General features: G+C 45.0%; 1 protein-coding gene across 2 annotated transcripts in view; it reads left to right on the forward strand.

The window, feature by feature from the left end:
• Positions 1-22,745, forward strand: part of EPS8L1 (EPS8 signaling adaptor L1) — a 104,661-nt gene that overhangs the window by 5,718 nt on the left and 76,198 nt on the right. The window contains exon 1 of one of the 2 annotated variants that reach the window (XM_075605478.1): positions 8,775-8,916. The exons of the other annotated variant lie outside the window; for it this stretch is intronic. The gene's annotated coding sequence lies outside the window, so the exon portion shown is untranslated. Of the gene's footprint in view, positions 1-8,774; positions 8,917-22,745 lie in introns of those variants that run through there. 2 annotated transcript variants of the gene reach the window in all.

Raw genomic sequence — 22,745 nt, forward strand, 5'->3', positions numbered from 1 at the left:
CATCAATGGAGTAGTAAAGGTGCAGTTGGACATTCCACAGCTGAACACTGGTAAACATCATCCCATGGAAGTGGAAGCTCTAGTGTGCCCCGATCCTCAAGATCACCCCAGCGCTCCGATAATCTTGGGGACCAACACCAACATTGTGCGCGCTGTGTTCCGCATGTACTTGCAAGAAGCGGGCGAGGCTCCGCTGCTAGCCCTCGCTACGTGTCCAGTACTACAAGAGGTTTGCGGTAAAATCGCGACTGAGGAGGAGCATGGGATGCTATATAGTCAAGAATGGGGACTGACTCACATTCCCCCCGGAGAGGGAAGGATGATGATCACGGCCTGCCACTACCCGGACCGACGTCCGGAGGATCAGTTTTTCTCTTTGGAGAGTATGGCCCAAGATGAACAGCGGCTGGGCTATGAGGTGTTAGCCTCTGTAAAGAAATGGCCCGGGAAAATCCCGGACCGAACCTGGGTGTATGTGCAGAATATCTCCCCGTATCCCATGAGCATTGATCGCCGACAGCTGCTGGGTAGAATATACCCCGTAACACCCGAGGAGAAGGCCCTGAAAGAACAGCCAGCGTACACTACCCCCACTAACCACTCCCCGTTGGATTTTGACTTCGGAGAATCCCCGCTTCCGGAAGAATGGAGGGAGAGACTGCAGGCCCAGCTACAAGAACGACGAAGAGTATTCTCCACGAGTGATATGGATGTGGGGTGCAGTCGCAGTGCCCGTCATACCATTCGAATGAATGATGCTACCCCATTCCGGGAACGCTCCCGTCGTCTAGCCCCCCGAGACGTGGAAGAGGTGAGAAGGTTGCTCGCCAAAATGGAGGGAGCTGGTATTGTGCAAGGATCCCGTAGCCCTTACGCCTCACCCATCGTGGTAGTCCGTAAGAAGAACGGGACGGTCCGTCTCTGTGTGGATTACAGAACACTGAACAACCGCACGGTCCCCGATCAGTATACGCTGCCCCGAATCGAGGACCTCCTGAACGCCTTGACGGGGAGTAAATGGTTCAGTGTACTCGATCTGAAGTCAGGGTACTACCAAGTGCCAATGGGTCAGGAAGACCAGGAGAAGACGGCCTTCATCTGTCCATTAGGGTTCTACCAGTTTACCCGCATGCCACAAGGGATCTGCGGAGCTCCTGCCAGCTTCCAGAGGCTGATGGAACAGACTCTGGGAGATTTGAACCCCCAAGAATCCCTAGTGTACTTGGATGACATTATAGTGTTCGGGAAAACCTTAGAGGAACATGCGGAACGGTTGATGAAGGTGCTGGATCGACTTCAGAAGGAGGGCCTCAAACTATCCTTGGACAAATGCAAGTTTTGTCGACCATCCGTGACATACGTGGGCCACATTGTGTCCGCTGAAGGGGTGTCCACCGATCCAGGGAAGATAGAGACTGTGGTGAATTGGCCCAGGCCCTGCAACGTCCAAGAACTGCGTTCCTTTTTAGGATTTTGTGGCTACTACCGGCGCTTCGTGGAAGGCTACTCAAGCAAAGCCAAACTCCTGAATAATCTTCTAAGAGTTTATCCAGAGGATACAGAACAAAAAAAGGTCACGGCACAAACGCCTTTTGGGGAAAAATGGACCCCTGCTTGCGAACAAGCGTTCCTGAATTTAAAAGCCAGTCTCACCCAGGCCCCAGTACTGGCCTATGTTGATCCTGATCGTGAATACGTCCTACATGTGGACGCCAGTCTTAGTGGACTAGGAGCAGTGCTGCACCAGAAATACGACACCGGGCTTCGCCCTGTGGCGTACGCAAGCCAAAGCTGGACTCCCAGCGAACAGAACTATCCTGTCCACAAACTGGAGTTTTTGGCACTAAAATGGGCGGTGGTGGACAAGTTACACGACTACTTGTATGGAGTACAGTTTGAAGTGCGAACGGACAATAACCCAATGACCTACATTAACACGTCCGCCAAATTAGATGCCACCGGACACCGGTGGCTGGCAGCCCTGGCCAACTATAGTTTCAACCTCAAGTATAAACCCGGGCCCACCAACGTGGGGGCCGATGCTCTGTCACGGAGACCGGGGCTTCAATCCACTACGGATGAGGAAGTATGGGAGGAAATTCCGGGGCCTGGAATCCGTGCCCTATGTTCCGTAGCAGCCGTAGTTAACGATCAGGTGGCGTTCTCAGAGCTAAGAGTCGCTGATTCCCTGGGGTGCCACTCCCGAGCCATTCCCCGGGCCTATCAAGGTCGAGAAGGAATGAATATTACTGAAGATAAAATCATTTCCTGGAGAGACTTGGTGCATCACAGACCCAAGACCCAGTGGTGGAACTGGCTCGTCAAGCTGTGCAGCAAGAGAATCCCTCTATACTTAAGCAAGCCCCCAAAGAACTGGTGAAGCTATTGTTGAATGAATTCGGGAAGTTCGAACTGGACAATTGCCTACTGTATCGGGTAATTCCATACCACAATCATCCTGACCGGCGACAACTATTCTTGCCGGAGCGTCTGAGAAATATGGTTCTCCGAGCCCTTCATGATGATCACGGCCATCTGGGCGTTGACAAGACCTTCGGACTACTTCAGGATCGGTTCTATTGGCCGAGAATGAGAGAGTCAGTGGAACGACATTGCCGGAGGTGTACCCGCTGCCTGCAGAGGAAAACACTCCCCACCAGAGCGGCCCCCATGGCCCATCTGAAAAGTTCCGGACCTATGGATTTGGTGTGCATGGACTTTCTGTGTATTGAGCCCGATAACCGAGGCATCGGCAACGTACTAGTGATTACAGACCACTACACAAGGTACGCACAAGCGTTCCCTACCAAAGATCAAAAGGCAGTGACCGTGGCCAGAGTCTTGTGGGAGAAATACTTTATTCATTACGGATTACCGAACCGCCTCCACTCTGATCAAGGCAGAGATTTTGAGAGTACTCTCATTAAGGAACTGTTAAAGTTACTAAATATAGCTAAGTCACGGACCACCCCGTACCACCCAGAGTGGAATGCTATGCCGAACGGTTCAACCGCACCCTGCTGGATATGTTGGGGACCTTAAAGGGCTCTCAGAAAACAGAATGGAGCAAGCATGTAGAGACATTGGTACATGCTTATAATTGTACCCGACATGAGTCTACCGGGTACACACCGTACTTCCTGATGTTCGGGAGAGAAGCCCGATTACCTGTAGATGTGAGACTGCGGATATCTACCGATGGGGTATCCAAAAGAACGCACTTTCGTTATGTGCAGCGGTTGCGGGATAGTCTACAGCAGGCCTATAAATTGGCTGAAAGAGCGACGGCCCAACTAAATGCGGGTAACAAGAGGCGCTATGACCACAAAGTGCGACACAAGGAAATCCGCCCGGAGGATGCTGTTCTCCTACGTAATCTAGGCATTCCCGGAAAACATAAACTAGCTGATAGATGGAGAGAAGGGGTGTATGAGGTAGAGTCACAGATGCCTGGCCTCCCAGTATACCGTATCAAGGACTCCGAAGGCCGTGTAAAGTTGTGGCATAGGAATCACCTACTCCCCATACCTCAAGTAGGGGACAACGAATTGGAGGTACCCACTGTATCAATGGATGGAGAAACTGAAAACACAGAGGATGGCCTAGAGACTGTAATAAATGCCACCTCTGAGAATCCTATGGAGGGAACCTCTCAAAGGGGCCCTCCGGCCGCGGGGGCATCTCCCGAAGGAGCTACGGGTAAAGGGCCCCTTGGTCCAACGACAGATCCACTGACTCCAATGAGTCAGCCACTAGACCCGCAGAGCCCGTGCTTTGCACCACAGAGAGATCTTGCAGATCCCAGGAACCCCTCAAGGGCAGAAATGGAAATGCCAGTTGAGACTGGATACTCCTTAGAGGAAGCCGATGAAGAACAACCTCGGCGAAGCCAAAGAACTAGTCAGCCTCCAATGAGAATGGCTTACGATCAATTCGGGGCACCCCATTATGAGGCTCAGCAGTGGGCTCGGCATAGAATGCATTCAGTAGTGGTACTGTTCAATGAGATGTGTAATCTAATCTAAGACAGAGGGGATGTACTGTGATATGTTTTTGTATATATGTTATGTAGTATAGCCAAGCGGGGACGTTGGATTCTGGGGAGGGGAGAATGTAAGGATGTGTTAATACAACGTGTATGAGTACACTGTACGGCGGGTTCCGCGCCGGCAAGTTGGTACAGGGCGCCGCCATATTGTTGCGCAATGTTGTGAGGTCACTGGTATAGAGGAAAGGTCGCACATGCGCCCTGGAAGCGCGCGAACAGCGAGCCAATGAGAAAGGACTATGTACTGAACTTTAACCCCCACGAACCTTGGAGGAGTCAGCTGGCGCTAGGAGCCAATGGACAGGCTGGGTTGGTAGGGGAGGAGAACAGGAAGCGTGGGGGAAGGGACCCCGCTAGCAGAAGGAGTTGGAGTTTTGCCGGAACAGGGAGTGTGAGAGCAGGGGGTCCGTGACCCGCCTGCCTAGGCCAGAGACTATCCCCAGGTCCCTAGGAGTATCCCCCGCGTCACCGTAGGTTGCGGTACTGTAGGGCCGCCCGTAGTGGACAGATATTGTCACCTTAGACAGATCCAAGCACACAGAGTTGTGGACGGATACTGCCGTCTGGGCGCAGACGGTGGAGCCGGAGACAGCGGAAGGTCTGGAACAGATGCGACGGACCCTTTGAGAAGAGGTGTGGTCACCGCTGTGACCGGGAGGTATTTTGTATACAGCAAGTGCACCGACACCGGTCATCAGGCGCTGATCCCGCCTTAGCATTAACTTGAACAGACACTAGCAAGTGGCTAGCGGATAGATAACATTCTTTCCAAGTTTCACAAGGACATACTCTATGAGAGCGTGGCAGAGCCACGGCTGTACAGGACGATATTCCCCTTGAGGTGTGGCCGAGCCACTTTAGTATAAGAGCAGTTATAATGTGTTAGGAAGTGATGTCAATGTTATGATATACCCACATATATATTCATGCATGTTGTGTTATCAAGGAGGTGCCACAGACAGAGGCAGTAAAGTTTGGTAGTCCCTTAGGTAGGTGTTCAGAAAAAGGGCTACATATATATATATATATATATATATATACGTACATACAATTTTAACAGTACATTCCCATTGACTCCGTGGGAGTTTCCATGTGACAGTGCCCCAATCGGCACTATTGCAGCTTAAATGAACTTAAATTAATTAAATTAAACTGAGCCACTGATTAAGCCACCTGTGCTGAAGGAGGGATATCTTGAAAACCTGACCTGTTGGTGGCCCTTGTGGACTGGAGTTGCCACCCTTGACCTAAATGATAAGGACTTAGCAGCCAGTTAAAGTTTGGGGCTAATTGTTTAGGAATAAAAATCAACAAGCAGAGAAAAGACCAGACAAGTGAAAACGGACATCCCATTGTACACTATGGTAAGGTAGTCTTTTAAAAAAGGGGAAGGGAAGTGTGGGAGAAAGGTATGGCCCCCGTGCATTATTTCACCATTACTAATACTTGTTATCGGTGTATATTTGTTCATGAAGCGGAGTGCGTTTGTTTTATAACACGAGGACTTCTTCAGTAACTTGAGGTCATGTGCTGAAGCTGAAGGGTGGCAAGAAGTGCTTCTTCCCGGAAAGGGTGGTGGATGCGTGGAATAACCTCCCAGCAGAAGTGGCGGGTCCAATACAGTACAAACCTGCTTGGGATAGGCATCAAGCTATCCTAAATACGAAAGAAAGACCAGGAAAATACAATGTTTTAGGTTTTGCAGCAAATAGGGAAATGGTCAGTCCAGAGGGTCACAGGGTTCTTATCTGCCATCAAATTCTATGCGTCATGTTCCTGCTGAATGCGCGTCTCATGTTTGTGCCTGGTTGAATGTAAGTCTAAGGCTAAGGCCCGCTGCACGCGCCCGCACGGCCGCCTTGCTTGCCGGCGGAGCGTGAAAGTCCCTGCACCGCGATTTGCGGTCTGCAGATAATTTTTTCTTCAAGGGGGGGGAGGCGGGCCGGCCAAACACAGAGTCCTATTGATTCCGGGCACAGCAGCTGCCTGAAGCAAATCCCCAGCATGCAGCACGGGCAGCAGTGGGCAGCGGCAGCCTGCGAAACAGGCACCAGAGGGGGGAGGGGGTGGAGAAAGGGAGAGCTATGCACGGCTGCCATCACAATCTTCCCTCCCAAGCCGCCTCCCTCCCGTAGCTCCTTCCCTCCTTCCCTCCTCCCCTCCTCCCCTCCTCCCCTTCTCATTGGCTCACTCGAGTACCGCGTGACGCGTCAGTGCTTCTGATCACCAGAGGCTTGTAGCTCCGGCCGGCTGACGCGTCACAGCACGCAGTGAGCCACGTCGGAAGGAGGCAGCAGGGACCACCAGACTGGAGGCAAGGGGCTGGTGGCCCGCGCGCACGTGGCCGACCGCAGCGTGTTCTCGGCCTTAGGCTTTGTACATAGTAGGTGCGCGCGTGTGATGTCCTGCGCACCTGCTGCACAGGCAATCCGTGGCCTGTGGGGTCTGGAGGAGGAGACACGCAGCTGTAATTCAATGTTTGGGGGCGTGCCCGTGACGTCACATGAGCCGTTCGCCCTCATTGGCTGAACCGTGCAGGTGACCCGACTGTTGCACGTCAAAATCAAAAGATTTTGTCTCGCGAAAAATCGGCCGCAGCATCGCGCACACGTGCTCTCTGGCCGTGCGCATCGCCTTACAGGCTTTTGTGTGTGGCACACGCGATGTCGCGCTAACTATGGACGCGGCCTAAGTCTATGATGTTTTTTGGGGGGGGGGGTCATAGTATTGAATTTTCTTGTCTTACTTTAAGAGATCTCTCGTCCTTTCCTAATCTGTTTTTATTTATTAAATCTGATGCTCCGTTCAGAATTAAAATTAAAATGGAGCTCTCCCCAAAGCCAAGTGCTGATTTAACCCTTTGAGTGCCGGAGGGGATCAGGGGACCAGAGTGAAAATAAATTATTTTCTTCTCTGTTCAAATACCATTAGATGCTTGTTGTATGAAAATACAGATTCTGACACATTTTTCTTGCAGTTCCAATATGGAAAATAGCTGAAGCGCTCAAATGCAGGTACTGTATATCTCAAAATGATAATAAGCCAGACCACTGTACCAGGGTACTAACAATTGATATAGTACCTATTGTGTCATATAATGGGTACTATCCTCCTGAAGACAGGTGGTGTGTGGTGCAACCCACTCACCATCAGTCTCATTGGCAGGTTCCCCTGAAAAATATGCAAATACTCACATCCTGGTAGGGCAGGCAGGCTGTGCAGCTACTTACCTTGAAAAAGAACGCTGAGACGTTCGAAATGCATTGGATGGGTCTTTTGCCACATTAAAGTGCCCTTTTAATCATTTTTTTTGTCCTGGGTTCTTCCTGCTCCGTTTGTGCTGGTGCGCTTTTTGGTCTCCCTTTTCCCTTCTTGCAGTTCCATATGTATTCTTGGGGTATTTTTTCAATCCCAAGTTAGTATGACAACATTTTACAGGTTATAGGTGGAGGGCAGTGTTTTTGGTTAGATGTTTCTTTGTGCTCTGAGGTAATTTTTCTCAAGCATGGGGTTTTTCTAACTACAATTAACCTTTTAATTGTATTTATGTTAGTATGAAGAAACAAAGCACAATGCATATATTCATTATTGAAGGTCATATATCTCCTGTCTGTGAACCGGACCCTGGCTATCTAACTCCGATGTACTCCCACGGGTACCAAGCAAAGATGTTTCATTTTGCACTGTGTGAATCGCTGCCTCTGCATTTTCATAGAGCATGCAAAATTAGCCTCTTAAATGGCCTCTTCAGTGAAGCTCAACTCTGAACCCCAAAAATCTATCTACACAGAATACCACGACCCCTCCAGCACTCGTGATCACGTGAACGTGACCACTCCATCGCTGATGAGGGAAGGGGGGTGGGAGTCACCTCCCTTCCGTCCGCCATCAGCACAGATCCGTCCGTAGACTAACAGGACGTGATCTCCCCAAAGTAAACGAGCATCTTTTTGGGGGGGGGCACGTAGCTAGTATGTCAGGAGTTTGCAACTCCAGTCATCAAGGGCCACCAACAGGTCAGGCTTTTATGATATCCCTGCTTCAGCACAGGGTGCACTGAAAGGGTTAAGCAAAGATTTATGGTGCCATTTCTAAACAGTTTGCGCTACGTTTGCCTTAAGAAAAGCAAGAAAAGGACAGTTATGGGATGACTTAGTCTTAAAAGAGAGTGGAAGTGTGGATTTTTAATCAAACATTAGTGCTACTCTGTACCTCCTGTACCATTACACTTTGACCCCCTGCCCAAATCCTTCGTGAATTAGGGAAGGAAAAGGGCCCTGTATGAACTATATATAATATTTTGTGGTCTTTCTTTCTCAAGGTTACGTTTAGGTTGTCTGCAACCAACAATCAAAGTTCTATGGGATGCTCATCACATCGTGATGAATGTGCTGAGTTTGGGGGCCAAATGGGCCATGTCCAAAACTTCACATATTTAGGGTAAGAAGACTTGGTGGGTAATTCAATATACTCATAAGGAAAACCCCATTGACTTGAACTGGAGTTTTCTTTGGAGTATATTGAATTACCCCCGTTGTATAGACTGAAGTGTGTGTGCTTCAGATATGATGTTGCCCCAGGCCTCTTAAAAAGCCGTCCTGGGTTTATTACTTAAAATACCTCCCTAGTACTGTGCTGTATGTTTGAGAATGTTGCCAAACACCTAATGTTTCCCAAGTGTTCTGGAATGTGGGTGTGTCCCCCCTCTGAGAAAAACAGCAAGAGGCACTGCACCTGTCACATTACTACCTGCGGATCTGAGAGAGGCACACACTTAGGACCTCTGGAGAGGGAATGTGCATTCATCACACTGGGATTGTGGATTAACCTGCTGGGATTTGCCTCGGTGTTTTAGTTTTTAGTTCAAGGTGAGCAGCCGCTGGTACATTTTATTGGGGTTATTGATTAAACTGGGATAGTGTCCTGATTGCATATCAACGAAGGACCATCTTTATTGGGTCTGTCACATTCTTTGCAGTGACGCTGTGCTGTGTAAGGAATGTGTACATTTGAAGGTATATTTCTGTTACTAGAACGAATCTCCTTTTTATTGCTACAAGTGGCTTAGTGCTATTTAACTTTTTCGTTTGGAACCAGACAATGCTAATTACAAGGTCAGATATGTCCCTTCTTTGAGCTTTCTGCTTATCATCTCTTTCCCTTGCCCTTTTCACATATTCTCTTAAGAATCATATATTGGTTAAAAAAAAAATCATAGATACTAAATCTTTGCTCTGTACTATTTTTTCTTTTTGTAATATGTATTCACCAACTTGTACTACTTTCTTTGCCAGATGTTCATTACAGGGGATTTTCCATTAATTATAAAAACACATACGTATCGTATTGTTAGAAGTAGCAGACAATGGCATTTTGGTATATGACCCCAGTCATAGATGTATGATCCTCTGATTTGATGTTGGTCTCAGAGAAAGGGTTATTATCTGAGAAATCACCTGCAATCCTGTCCAAAACGTTCTGAGACATATATTATTATTATTATTATTTATTTATAACGTACCAGCATATTCCGTAGCACTGTACAATATGGTTGGAGGATGAAAATAATAAAATATCAAACAATAACATACATTATTACAGAGGGTCCTGCCCCAAGGAGATTACCATCTATAAGTGGAAACATAGGGTACAGGGCGATAAGCAGTTGGTGTGTTTCAGATTGTAACAGAGCAGCTGTAACGACAGAAAACGGCTGACACCCTTTGGCTTCTTAAGTTTAATTAATTTCTTTCAGGGACACTGTGGAAGATTACATTTTTGTCCACCTTAATTCTGCGTATTTTGCCTGATTGTTGCCAACATTCACAATAGGTGAAAATCTGGCATTTTATAATATTTTCTCCAAATTACTGACATTTTTTGCAATTTACCCCAGAATTTTGTATAAATGGCAGTATAAAAACGGTCGTGTCACCTTGCTTTGCTTCTGTGTTGAGATTTGCAATTTAATGCTTGGCGAATGTTTTGTAAAGGTTACCATATTTTTCTAAAATTTTCACTAAAAAGAAACGAAAAATTTCACCTGGTTCTAAATTAGCGGAAAAAAATCACACATCCCAATTAGCTGATTACTTCCTAATACTAATACTATAATATATAATATAACTCCCTAACACATAGTAACTCCCTAACACATAGTAACTCCCTAACACATAGTAGCTCCTTACAATACAAGTAACTTTATGATTTGCAGTCATATGAAGTGACAGGTCAGGCACGTCCCTGTCATGTAGCTGATAACTCTGCACCAAATTCTCTCTCTCTCTCGCTTTTATCATAACGGAGAGTTACATAGTAAAACTTTCCATTAGAAAGGGGAATTGGACCGGGTCATTTTTGGTGGAAGGTCAATCATCATTCTGTTGATCTGCTCCAACAAACCACCATTAATGCCCGTAATTACATGGACTATTTCTCCAAGAAGGATGTGCTGTTTGAAGGGGTTAATTTCCTCACTTAATTCTGTGATTGAAACAGCTTTACTTCAGTGTTATTATCATGTGTGTGTGTGTGTGTGTGTGTGTGTGTGACTTTGCTTGTCATATGCCCAGTTGCAGTTACTGGTCGATATTAAAAACCTAGATCTTAAGGGACTGCAAATGTCCTTGTTGTTTTGGGTTGAATAGATGGAAATGTGTGAAATCTAATGATTGGCCAAATCTATTGTAGGCCAAATTCAATAAAGTTTACACTCTGTGTTCACCAGTGATCCATCCCCCCCTTATTAAATTAGAATGGTGTGTGTATATGTGTATATATATATATATATATATATATATATATATATATATATATATATATATATATATATAATCTGAAGTGTGACAAACTTCTTATTTGCAAATGCCAGAGAGTGATACATATTTCCAAAGACCAAAGCTATCTTAAAAAAAAATGTATGATAAATATTTCCAGAGTAAAGTTATCTAAAAAATGAGTGATAAATAACTTGTGGGCTTGTGAACGCCGAGAGCGCATAAGTAGCGAGTATCACACAGGAGCTGGAAGGCTTCGTGAGAAAGCAACTTTATTTTGATTTTGATTTTATTTTACATTGCTCTTTTAGGTGAATGTCTGGCGTGGTTTCAGTGGCCAGTGAGTTAGTGGGGACTCTTGAGAAATGCGGTAATGGGGAACATTTTACTGTTATGTTCGCCTATATTTTTTCCTTTCATAACTCAAAAACATTAATACATTTTAAACTGTAATGTTTGGTATGATGGTCAATTAGTGACACATCTTTGGCATAAATGGCAATAGTACAGTATATAGAATAAATCCAGATGAGGAAATGTAGATGTATATTGTAGCTCCAATTATGAAGATTTCCATTTCCTGTATGAAAAAAGTGCGTGTGTGGTCTAACCATTCACGGTCACAGTAAGCAGTAAGACCAATGTCAATAATCTCATTCCGTGAGGGGGTACCTCAGATGTTTGAAACAGGGCCGCCGACAGGGGGCGTCTGCCGGGGTTGGTGTCCCGGGCCTGCTGGCTGGGGGGGGCCCAGCTGGCCAGCACTGGACATTTCCCTCGACCTCTGGCCAGGCCCTGCTGCCAGTCGCGGCCGGGCCCCGACTCTCGGCTGCCTATAAGCCTCTTCCTTTCTCTGCCCCACGCCGCCGATCTTCCACTGCCGGCGCGCAATGGGGGGTCTCTGACGTCAGCGCGCCGGAAGCTGGGTCAAGTTTACTTCCATCGCGCTGATGTCAGAGAGCCCATTCGCCCGACCGGCAGTGGAAGCTCGGCGGCGTGGGGCAGAGAAAGGAAGAGGCTTATAGGCAGCTGAGAGTCGGGGCCCGGCCGCGACTGGCAGCAGGGCCTGGCCAGAGGTCGGGGGAAATGTGCAGCACCGGCCGGGCCCCTCCAGCGAGCGGACCCCTGCAGACACCGGGCCTGGCCTGACCCAAGGTAAATCTGTATTATTATATGTATTGGGGTATTGCTATATGTATTAGGGGGCTTGGGGGAGTTGTTATATGTATTGTACAATGCATTTTCAAATGTTTCTGCAGTTCTGTAAAGGTATGTCTAGTGTGAGCAGCTTCACAAGTAAATTCACCAGTCAGGGAGGTGAAGAAAATGAGATGCATATCTTAACTGGCCCAGCGATAATCACTCTTCTGAGCTTCTTGTAGTGCATGTGCATACTTAATTTAGTGGAAAATGCTCGTTTACATATAGATTTGCCTATTGAAGGGAACACTTCCCCCTGTCTTCACTGCATCTTCCCTGTAATAATTTCAATATTAAATACAGTGAAGCGGTCTTCATTTTGGAGTGATAAATCGCCTTCGTACGTTCTTTATTGAATTTGCTCCGTTTTGCTTTTCCTCTCTCGTTTGTGTACCTTTTGTACATATATACGGTTTTAATTGCGCCAACTAAATATTAATACTGAAATGAATTGATGAGGTCGCTCACTGCTGGCATTGGGTTTCAAACCAGGTCATCATAATTCTGATACCTTGTCCACCTCTGAACCATAACCAGTTATGTATCTGGGACTAATACATGTTATATGCTAATGTTTATATCAAATAGGTTATGGTGGTTAAAAAAGTGACAAAAACCCTCCACCCAAACAAAATTATCCCAGTGTTGGACTCTAACATCTAAAATTGGAATCATCGAGATTTCAATACAATTTGGTGAGGAACAAAATGCCGAATATCTCTCAATAATGTAATGCAGTCCCCCCTTGCTCCTTGTATTCAATGCTGCAAGTTACAGCAAGTTACAAGTTGACAAATACAAAAAGCTTGTTACATTTTTATTTAGGTTAGTTTATGAATACTCTGACAACAAATGTCCACACGGGGAACTCAATGATCAGTGATCATTTGTATTACTCTAAGGAAAATGTATATCTCGCCCCCTAAAGCAGGGGTGCTCAACTCAAGTCCTCAAGCTCCCCACCTTCCCTCCCCCCATCTTCCCCCCCCCCCCCCAACAGGTCAGGTTTTCAGGATATCCCAGCACAGGTGGCTCAATCATTCCCTGCTTCAGCACAGGTTGCGCAGTCTTGAGCCACCTGTGCTGAAGCTGGAATCTCCTGAAAACCTGTTGGGGTGGGGGGTACTGTTCAGAGGATGTGTATGATCTGTGCTGCCTCACTGGAAGAGTATACGGTGAATATAGCCGCAGTGGTTTTAGAGGTTAATGCAATAGGAGAATAGAAAAATGCTGGCAGGAAAGTTGACGACAGAGAGATCAGTCCCGCGGTGCAGTGTAACGAGTTATCGGCTGCTACGCTTGTACACGTCACTTGCCCGTTTAACAAATCAGGTAGAAGTCAGGCGGAATGAAAATGATGACATAAATAGAAACTTTTCAGCTATAAATAATAGCACATCCCCTTTCTGCGCTTGTATTTTGGGCGATGACACATTGTGCAGCTACACAATAAATATAAGCTGCAGGAGGCGTGATCGTAGCTTGTATAATAGGTTTGTAGGAAGTGAGGCCCTTCTCCTTTTCTAGATATTTGTTTGTGTCAGTGATCCCACCTTTTGTAATTTGCAGGCGCTTTTCTTTCTCCTCGAGGTCTTTGCCGGGCCGTTGATACAGAAATACAAACAATGTAGCAGAGCCGTTTTATTAGGTAATCAGCTTAACCTTTAAAGGGCTCCAGGAGCGATCATATGAGGCCGTGTGCGTATGGAAACTGGGGTGGAGGGGGCTCCACTAACGTTTCATTCGGGTGGTCCGATGCCCCTAGGAAATCAGCAAGTGCCTATTATATACTACTGTAGGAATGTCAAAAGGGCACTGCCTCTTACACACGATGTTTCCTAACATCTGTTAGGTCGCATTACAGAGCACAAATGTTCTTGGGGTATAAATCTGAAAGACAAAAATAAAGAGAATAGAGTGCAAAATGTAAAGGCACTTGTGAAATAACACACAGAGAGGTAATGGGGCCCGTTCACAAGCTGCAAGACGTAATCAAGTATTGTGGATAAAATATAAGATGGCAGATAATGCAGGGGCTCTGTGATGCTGGGTTTAGTCAGTCAGATGAACCTCACCATATAGTTTGCAGAAGAAAGAACAAACATAGTATAATATAAAATGAACAGGTGGAAATGCACTCACACATTCTACAAAAAAAAACCCCATGCTTTTGGGCCACAAAGGCTCAAATCGAACAACAGTAATAAGACTCCAAGAACAGAGACGCCATACCTCTGACCATCCAGCTGGCTCTCGTGTCGGCATTTCTGAATCGTGACGTTCTGGTTGAAAGTGGGGAAGATCTCAAACTGGTGTCCTCTGTGAAGGAGATCCTGTATGCTGATAACTCTACGCGTTTCACTCTGCATTGAGCTTCCTCAGGGGTATGATATTGGATAATACTAGGTCCTTTATATACTGTCCTACTCAAGTGACATCAAAGCACTACCTTATAATAATACAGTACATTAAAAAAATGCATTCGGATTTACCGCTAAAGGTTTATAAAACATGACATGAATGGCCAACATAAATATATATATTTATATATATACACATGTGCAGCCACCAGTATTAGAACTCTTTCCTGGGAAATTCTGGGGCAGTCTCACAGTAAATGCCTCAACATTGTCTCAACATACCTGTGAGATTATTAATGGCCCATCGGATTAACACAGCACGGGTCCCTGCAGTCCCATTCAGTTTGAATGTTCAACCTATGTCAAATTTAGGTGACAGATACTCTATCCCAGTGGGGCGCAAACTTATTTCCATTCACCCCCCTGCCGGCGGTCACCTCACCCCCGCGCCCCCCCTCACCCCCACTTACCTCGGCTTCGGCGTCATGACATCACGTTGCTATAGGACCGTGACATCACATGACCTCGCCGCATTGCCATGGAGACGCATGTTGAGCCAAGGTAAGTAAATGTTTACAGAGGCCCTGCAGCTCCCCCGGCACTTAAATTAAGTGCCTTCGGGAAGCACGCCGCGCCTCTGTAAACTGCACGCCCCCCGTAGGCAGTCTCGCGCCCCCCCCCCCCCCGCAGGCAGTCTTGCTCCCCCCCAGTTTGCGCACCGCTGCTCTATCCTATATCCCTATTTATAGTATTTTGATCCAGAGGAAGTCAAACAAAAAACCCCAGTGTTATATCATCCAATGATATCTCATAAGGGGAAAAATAAATACCTTCCCGACTCCAAGAATTGGCAATCATATTACTCCCTGGATCAACATCCTTCCCATGTTTCCTTATTTGGTATATCCCTGTATACCTTTCCTTTCTAAAAAGATGTCCAACCTTTTTTTTAGTTAAGTTACAATTGAAGAAAAAAAGAAAAACATAGGCAGAAAGCGCACTACAGTAGTTATCTTTATTAAAACAACCCCAAAATTAGAGGTTGCACACACAATGTGAAATATGCAAAAAAAAAAAACAGTTTTTCAAAAGACAAAAAGTAACAGTGCTTTAAAGAAATAATAAAATATAAATGATTAACTTACTATTGCCCAATAATAAGAAACACCATCAGGGAGCTCCGGTTCAAACAGCCGGGGATAGTGGATGTAACTTAGAATAGTTCTGTACCCCCCACTTATCATACAATAAAGTCCTTTTAATCGTTTCTGCTGGTTTGTAGCCCCCATACTTCGCCACCGCTGTGCTCCGTTTCTGGACCTCACGGACCGTTTTTCTTCTAACATTCAATATAACCTGCACATGTTCAAAATCCAGTAGATACTACTGTATATTAGAAGTGGGATAGTAATGTGTATTTAGGTGGATTCATTTGGCACCTAAGGTAAGAAATTAAAATGGTATTATACTGTTTGTTCTTTCTTCTGCAAACTATATAGTGAGATTCATCTGACTAAACCAGGGGTACACAAACTTTTTGCCTTGCGCCCCACTGCTTGCGTGTCTGAAGCGTCAAATGATACCGCGGGGTCACGTGACGTCACATGACCCCGCTGCATTGCCATGGTGATGCGTTGCTGAAGCCGACTGAGTCACTGTAAGTGCAGTTTCAGAGGCCTCGCACGGTCCCCTAGCATTTCATGTTAAAGCCTTGGGGAAGAGCGCGGGGCCTCTGCAACCGCCGCGCCCCCCCCAAAAAAACAAATCTCGTGCCCCCCATTTTGCCACCCCTGGACTAACCCAGGGAAAGCAGCATTACAGAACCCCTGCGTTATCTACCATCTTGGATTTTATCCACAGCGCTTGTTTACGTCTTGCAGCTTGTGAATGGGCCCCATTCCCCTCTGTGTGCTATTTCACAAGTGCCCTTACATATTGCACTATATTCTCTCTTATATCTATACCTGAGAACATTTGCGCTCTGGATTCTCTGTTCTGCGACCTATTTTTGGTGCCTGAGGCACAGGGAGATAAAGTGACTTGGCTAAGGTCACGGGGAGCAGACACTACGATTTGTACCAGGCTCCCCTGCTTCAGCCCCCACAGGTTAGAGCACGGCACACTTGGGCAGGTACCTCCTACGACCTTGACACGCCAATTAAAAATCCAGTTGCAGAAAAGTAAATAAAGTTACCTCATGTAAATTCCGAACCTATAACTCTTCCTTGCTACAGAATATCTTTACATTTGACTAGCAGTGATCCATAGGGACGGGCAAAACTGTCAAAATTCATTTCCCAGAATTCCGCTCCGCACACGGAATACTTACTTGAAAATCCGACCGGATTGATTCCGATTCGCCATTGACTGCAATCCAGATGGATTTTTGAGAGACACAGACTTCTAATCTTATAAGCAGTCGCCAGTTGTGTGTGTGTGTGTGTTTATATGTATATATGTGTATATATGTGTGTGTATATATATATATGCCTAAGACATGCAGATGAGCATACAGTTGTATTTACATTTGCATATTTGCTTTGCTGTGGAGGGTTTTTGTCACTTTTTTTTACTCACCATAACTTAACTCAGTATTATGGTTGGCCCATCCTTTAGCTTCTTTGCATACCCAGTTAATCAACCCCACACTGATGAGACCCATTAAGGTCGAAACAGCTGTCTGTGGGTGGTTTTCTGGGTATGCACCTTAACCCTGGCTGTGCTCAAAGCTGTGACCATGCAGCAAGCTTAAGCCTATAGGGAACCATATTAAAAATGGTTTTTGAAGCAAAAAGTGGCACTGTGTGCTCATTTGCATGTCATTTCCCAGAATCCCTTGCTGCAGTGGAAGTGCTGTATGCTGGGTGATAATGGGGAAAGGCGGGGTTGCAGACCTGCCTAAGACATGCAGATGAGCATACAGTTATATTTGCATATATATATATATATATATATATATATATATATATATATATATATATATATATATATATATATATATATATATATATATATATATATATATTATTTTTTCCCCTTTAATATGTGCATCAATACAATCCACACAATGATAAGTAATTAGTAAGTAAGTAATATTATTATTATTAATTAGCTAAGTTGCTGATCGATCCGTTCTCCTGTGATCGATCTGCGAAGATTTGTCTCGGGGGTTTATTAAACGACTGCAGAGGAGTATTGACTCAGTATCTGTGACTTTGTAAATGGTTGCTATAGAAACAAAAAAAGGCTGCTTGCATTATAATACATTCAAAATGTAATTCAGAGTTGTTTAAAAAAATGCTACAAGTATTTTCTCATAGTATAGAACTGTTTTATTTAAAATAAAATAAAAACACATGTAGAATATTGCTTGGTCTGCAGCTTTAATACCCAGATACCAAAATGTAGATTGTAATCTCTGCAGAGCTGGTGTTTGTATTGTCTTGGTTCATTCAACACGTTGTTCCCTGTGGGTGCTATGGAAGCATTGATCTTGTGGAACTACTGTAGATTGTTTGGAAATCCAAAGTGTGACTTCCCCTTCTTCATGTTTGATGTAAAGCCTGGAAAGGTAATATGTGTGAAGAGATCATGTTGGGTTGCTAAATTATATCACAACATGCTGGCAGTCAGCAATTGCAGAAATAGGAGGCATGGATTAGATGAATGCCATTATCCTCAGATAGATAGTGATCTGCTTCTGTATGAGAAACAGATCACTGCAATTACCAGGGAATGTACTTGATCAAGGATACAGAGTGATACTCGGGGCTTTAATCAGCAAATCAGTATAGTATTGGAATGTAAAGGTTGGAGCGGAATGATCACTGCATAAGAAATACGCCTATTAATATAACCCTGCACTATCACACCTTTATACTGCTGGAAAGAATGTGCTAAAAAAAAAAGATACCACATATTCACTGACTCGCCAGTATTTCTACTTTATTATCTAAAGCCATCTGTGATCATTTAGGCTGGAAGTTAACTTTACATACAGTATGTAACGAAGTTCATCACACACGAGAATTTTAGTCTAGAATATGTTCCCCAATTATCCTAACTTTGGGGTTATTGCAAAAACTGTCATGTTACAGTAGATCTAACCTTGGAAAATGTATCGCCTTGTGCATGTAAAAATATGAAACGAGGGCTCCTGTCAGGAGTGGGGTTGATCGGACTACCCAGGATCTTTGAATCGCCAGACAGGACGCAGAGGTTTAACAAACCAGAATTTATTTAGCCGGGGCTAACAGTTAAATCACACATAATATACACGCACAATGAGTCAGTACTGGTACTCAGGGGGCAACGGGGAGCACTTCATCTCACTAGGTGCAAGATGCTGCCGGAAATAGTTTACCTCCTGGAGTTCTCTTGTTAGCGGAACAAAGTGTTACTTTTGCACAAGTAAGCACAGCTTTCAAACAGGCTGGCAAGCTCACGTCCACACAAGGAAAACACAGAGGCTGTGTGTACGCACGTGACCCGATCACATGGGACACAGGACTGAGTTATAGGAACTCAGAGAGAGAGGCTCTGGGACAAAGGGCAGTTCTACCCTGTCCTAATTAGCAGGATGTCGGGCAGTCGAGGCAACGCAAAGACTTTCACATCCGCCCAGGTTCCCAAGTGTGAAAAGTGTTGCACACAGTCAAAGCAATGTGCCCATACACTGACATCCTATTTCTAACATGGGGATACCGGATGCACCCTGAGGACACATACTGTAGGAACTGCAGGGCACATAGGAATGCATTGGCGGTATAGGAAATACAGCACAGGCCGGGGAAATGCATTACATGCATACAGTAGGAATCACATTACAGGCATAGGCATACAGAAAACGAGAGGTATCTCTCAATGTATTACTTCCTGGTAAAACATTTTTATAAATAAATAAATACAGTACAAGTATGGGAAACACATTACAGTACAAGCGTCTGGAATATAATAATTCAGGCCTGGTAGGCTGGGCCTTCAGGGGGTGGTGGGCACACTGGGAGAGCAAAGGGTAAGTCTGTGGCAACAACCAGGCCAGAGATGCAAGTGGTTTCAAAGTGTGTTTTTCTCATGCGGCCGAGCACACTTTAGTACTATGAGAAGAAGCCTTAATGTCTAGCTGTCCCAAGGCACAGGGAACATATTACTGGCACAGGCTGGGGAGTAGCGGGCAGGCAGGGGGAATACAGGGCAAACCTGAGGAAATAACTGGTGCAGTACTAAATATAGTTATACATCATTTTTTCTGGTGGATAGGCAACTCTAGTCCACAGAGAGAGATTTCGGTGCCCAGCTGTCACAGCTACACTGGCATCATTTTATCTCTCGGACTACTGAGGGTAAATGGGCACTGGACTTGTGTATAGTGAGCGATTTAATGAGGGTCTTGCACAGTTGCATCACTGAGGAAACAGCTCTTGAAATAAGCTGCAGTCACTTGCACATCCCCTGACCTGTTTTGAAGATATAAGCTCCTACAGGTATGTATTAAAGCAGTGCATTGTACTTCAATATATCCATTTATTGTGCAAAATGGAACATTTAACATCTTACTTGCCCTCTCCAAATTATAAAAATCTTTGTTCACCATTAATATCATTTCCAGGACTCCGGAGTTCTATTTGGTAATTAGGGGAACATGGATTGTTTGTCCATGTGTAACAGTTACATGACAATACTTCATCAATCACTGCATATAAAGGCGGTCCTCGGTTATCCGACGCAATGCGTTACTCAAAATGGCGTCGTAAAGCGAAACCCGTTTTCCCATAGGAACACTGTTTAAATCAAACGTTCTGTTCCTAAAAATACACAGAAAATGTTACTCAAGCAATAAGATATGCAGCACACACATAGATTATGATGTAAACATTATATTTATTGATTCCAGAACTGTAAAATAAAACTATAAAAATAAAACTATACTGTATTCTGTACAGTAATGTACATGAGCAAAAAATAAACATCAATTATTGGAGGAAAATGATTGGGGGGATCTTCAACAGACAATGGACTTTTTGGAGGTGATGTAGGTGGACTTGAAGGTTGGGCCTCTTGAAGAATTTCTTCAATGAAGTCTGGACTGATCCTTTCCTTTTCTGCGTGTAGATCTCTAATAGCAGCTGATTTGGCCAGTGCGCTATCAATGTGTTTGAATGCCTCAGCCAACAACTTCAGCAGATTGGTGGGCCTCCTCCAGCAATTTTTTGCTCTTCTAATTGCATCAGGTCTTCATTGCTCAACTCGTTAGAATGTGAGGCGAGCAACTCCTCAATATCTTCGGTTTCCACCTCCAAGTTGAGATCTCTGGCCATTTACACAACAGTTTCTGTAACCTCTGCAACAGTCTCTGTAATGCCTTGGACATCTGACACAAAATCAGGGCACAAATTACGCCAAACTCCATTTCAATTGGATTGTTTGACTTCATTCCATGCCTCTCCGATGTTTCTTACTGCATGGAGAATGTTGTAACCCTTCCAAAATTCTTTCAACGTTGGACCTCCTTCCACATCAGTTGCTCTGATGGCCTGGGCAAATGTTCGCCTAAGGTAGTAGGCCTTGAAAGAAGCGATAACCCCCTGGTCCATCGGCTGTATCAATGTGGTGGTGTTGAGGGGCATGAACACCACCATGACATTTGGATGATGGTCATCCAGGTACACGGGATGGCCAGGAGCATTGTCCAGGAGCAGCAATGCTTTAAAATAAAGGTTCTGGTTTATGCAATATAATTGCACAGCTGGGATAAATTGATGCTGGAACCAGTCCTCAAACAGGCTTCCTGTTACCCATGCCTTACAGTTGAACTTCCAAATCACTGGAAGTGTGCTCTTTGCATAACCCTTGAATGCCCTAGAGTTTTCTGCATGATAAACAAGCAAAGGTTTTAGCTTGAAATCACCTGCAGCATTTGAACCAAGCAGAAGAGTCAGCCTGTCCTTTGCAACTTTAAAACCAGGCATAGATTTTTCCTCTTTTGCAATGTAGCTTCTACTGGGCATTTTCTTCCAGTAGAACCCAGTCTCATCAACATTGAACACTTGACGTGCGCAATAGCCACCGTCCTCTCTAATTTTGGCCAATGTAACAGGGAAGGTTTTAGCTGCCTCCTCATCTGCACTAGCAGCTTCACCGGTCACTTTAATGTTATGCAAGTTTGTCCTCTCTTTAAACCGCATAAACCAGCCCTTACTTGCAGTGAACGTTTCCTCACTGGTCCCTTCTCTATGCTGGTGCTTAATGTCCTCATAAAGACTCAAAGCCTTGGCCTGAATTAAGGCTAAACTAATAGGCACGTGACGCTAGGATTGATCTTCCAGCCATATGATGAGGAGTTTTTCTACTTCAGCAATATGCCCTTATTGTTGTACCTTGCATAGGTGCTGAGCCCTTGATCTGTTCCAAGATTCTTGCCTTATCTTTTATTATTGTCACAATAGTTGTGCGAGGTATATCCAAGGCACGTCCAATTTCTGTGTTCGTCTCTCCTTTCTCAGAGCACTTTATTATGTTTTGTTTGGTCTCCAAAGTAATAGATTTTCTATTCCTTTTTGGAGTAACAGCACTTTGCTTTTTGCTTTTATCAGACTTGGTCAGGGCCTAAAATACACCACCAAACCTTCACACAGACTGTTAAGAATGCTTTCCCTAATCTGCAGCCTTCTGATTGGGCAATTGTAGCAATTTTGTAAAGCGTCGTAAGAGCGTCGGATAAGCCGTTCGGGCGTCGTAAAACGGGCCACAGGGATGCATTGACTGGCGTCGGATAAGCCGTTCGTCGTAAAACGAGGACCGCCTGTAATGCCTCATGTACAGCCAAAGCCTGTCTGTCCGACAGATATTTAGCAATACAGCCTTACTCATACTTCTGTTTAGGATTAACAAGCAGCTCTCACTGGCAAATCTACTGTAAGGTTTTCCTAAGCGTTCGGAGATACTGTTTTAGAAAGTTTCCATTTTCATGAATGTCACCTCCGAAAAGAACTATGCGTGTCTGTCATTCAGCCCCTCCCAGCCTGCGCGTGAGTTGAGGTCATAATGTTTGCCAACACCTGATGCCAAAATAGCACCAGCATTGGACTGGAATTTGGAGGGTTACAGTCTCCCGACATTACGTTTGCAAGAAAAATCCGTTCTTGAAGAGCAAAGAACAGTGGGGACTTCAAAAGTGTCAGTGTGTGTTATACAAACACTGGATTTGTCATGGCATTCCTGAACATTTATATATATTTAATTGAAATCACATTGAAATGAAAAAAAAAACCTGTTTAAAGAGCCTCAAAGTACTGTATGTGTTGTCTGGTTTTAATTATTAAAATGCTCAACAGATCAAGTCATTGGTTTATCCCTGATGGA

This window comes from Ascaphus truei, chromosome 6 (assembly GCF_040206685.1).
Source record: "Ascaphus truei isolate aAscTru1 chromosome 6, aAscTru1.hap1, whole genome shotgun sequence".
NCBI lineage: Eukaryota > Metazoa > Chordata > Amphibia > Anura > Ascaphidae > Ascaphus > Ascaphus truei.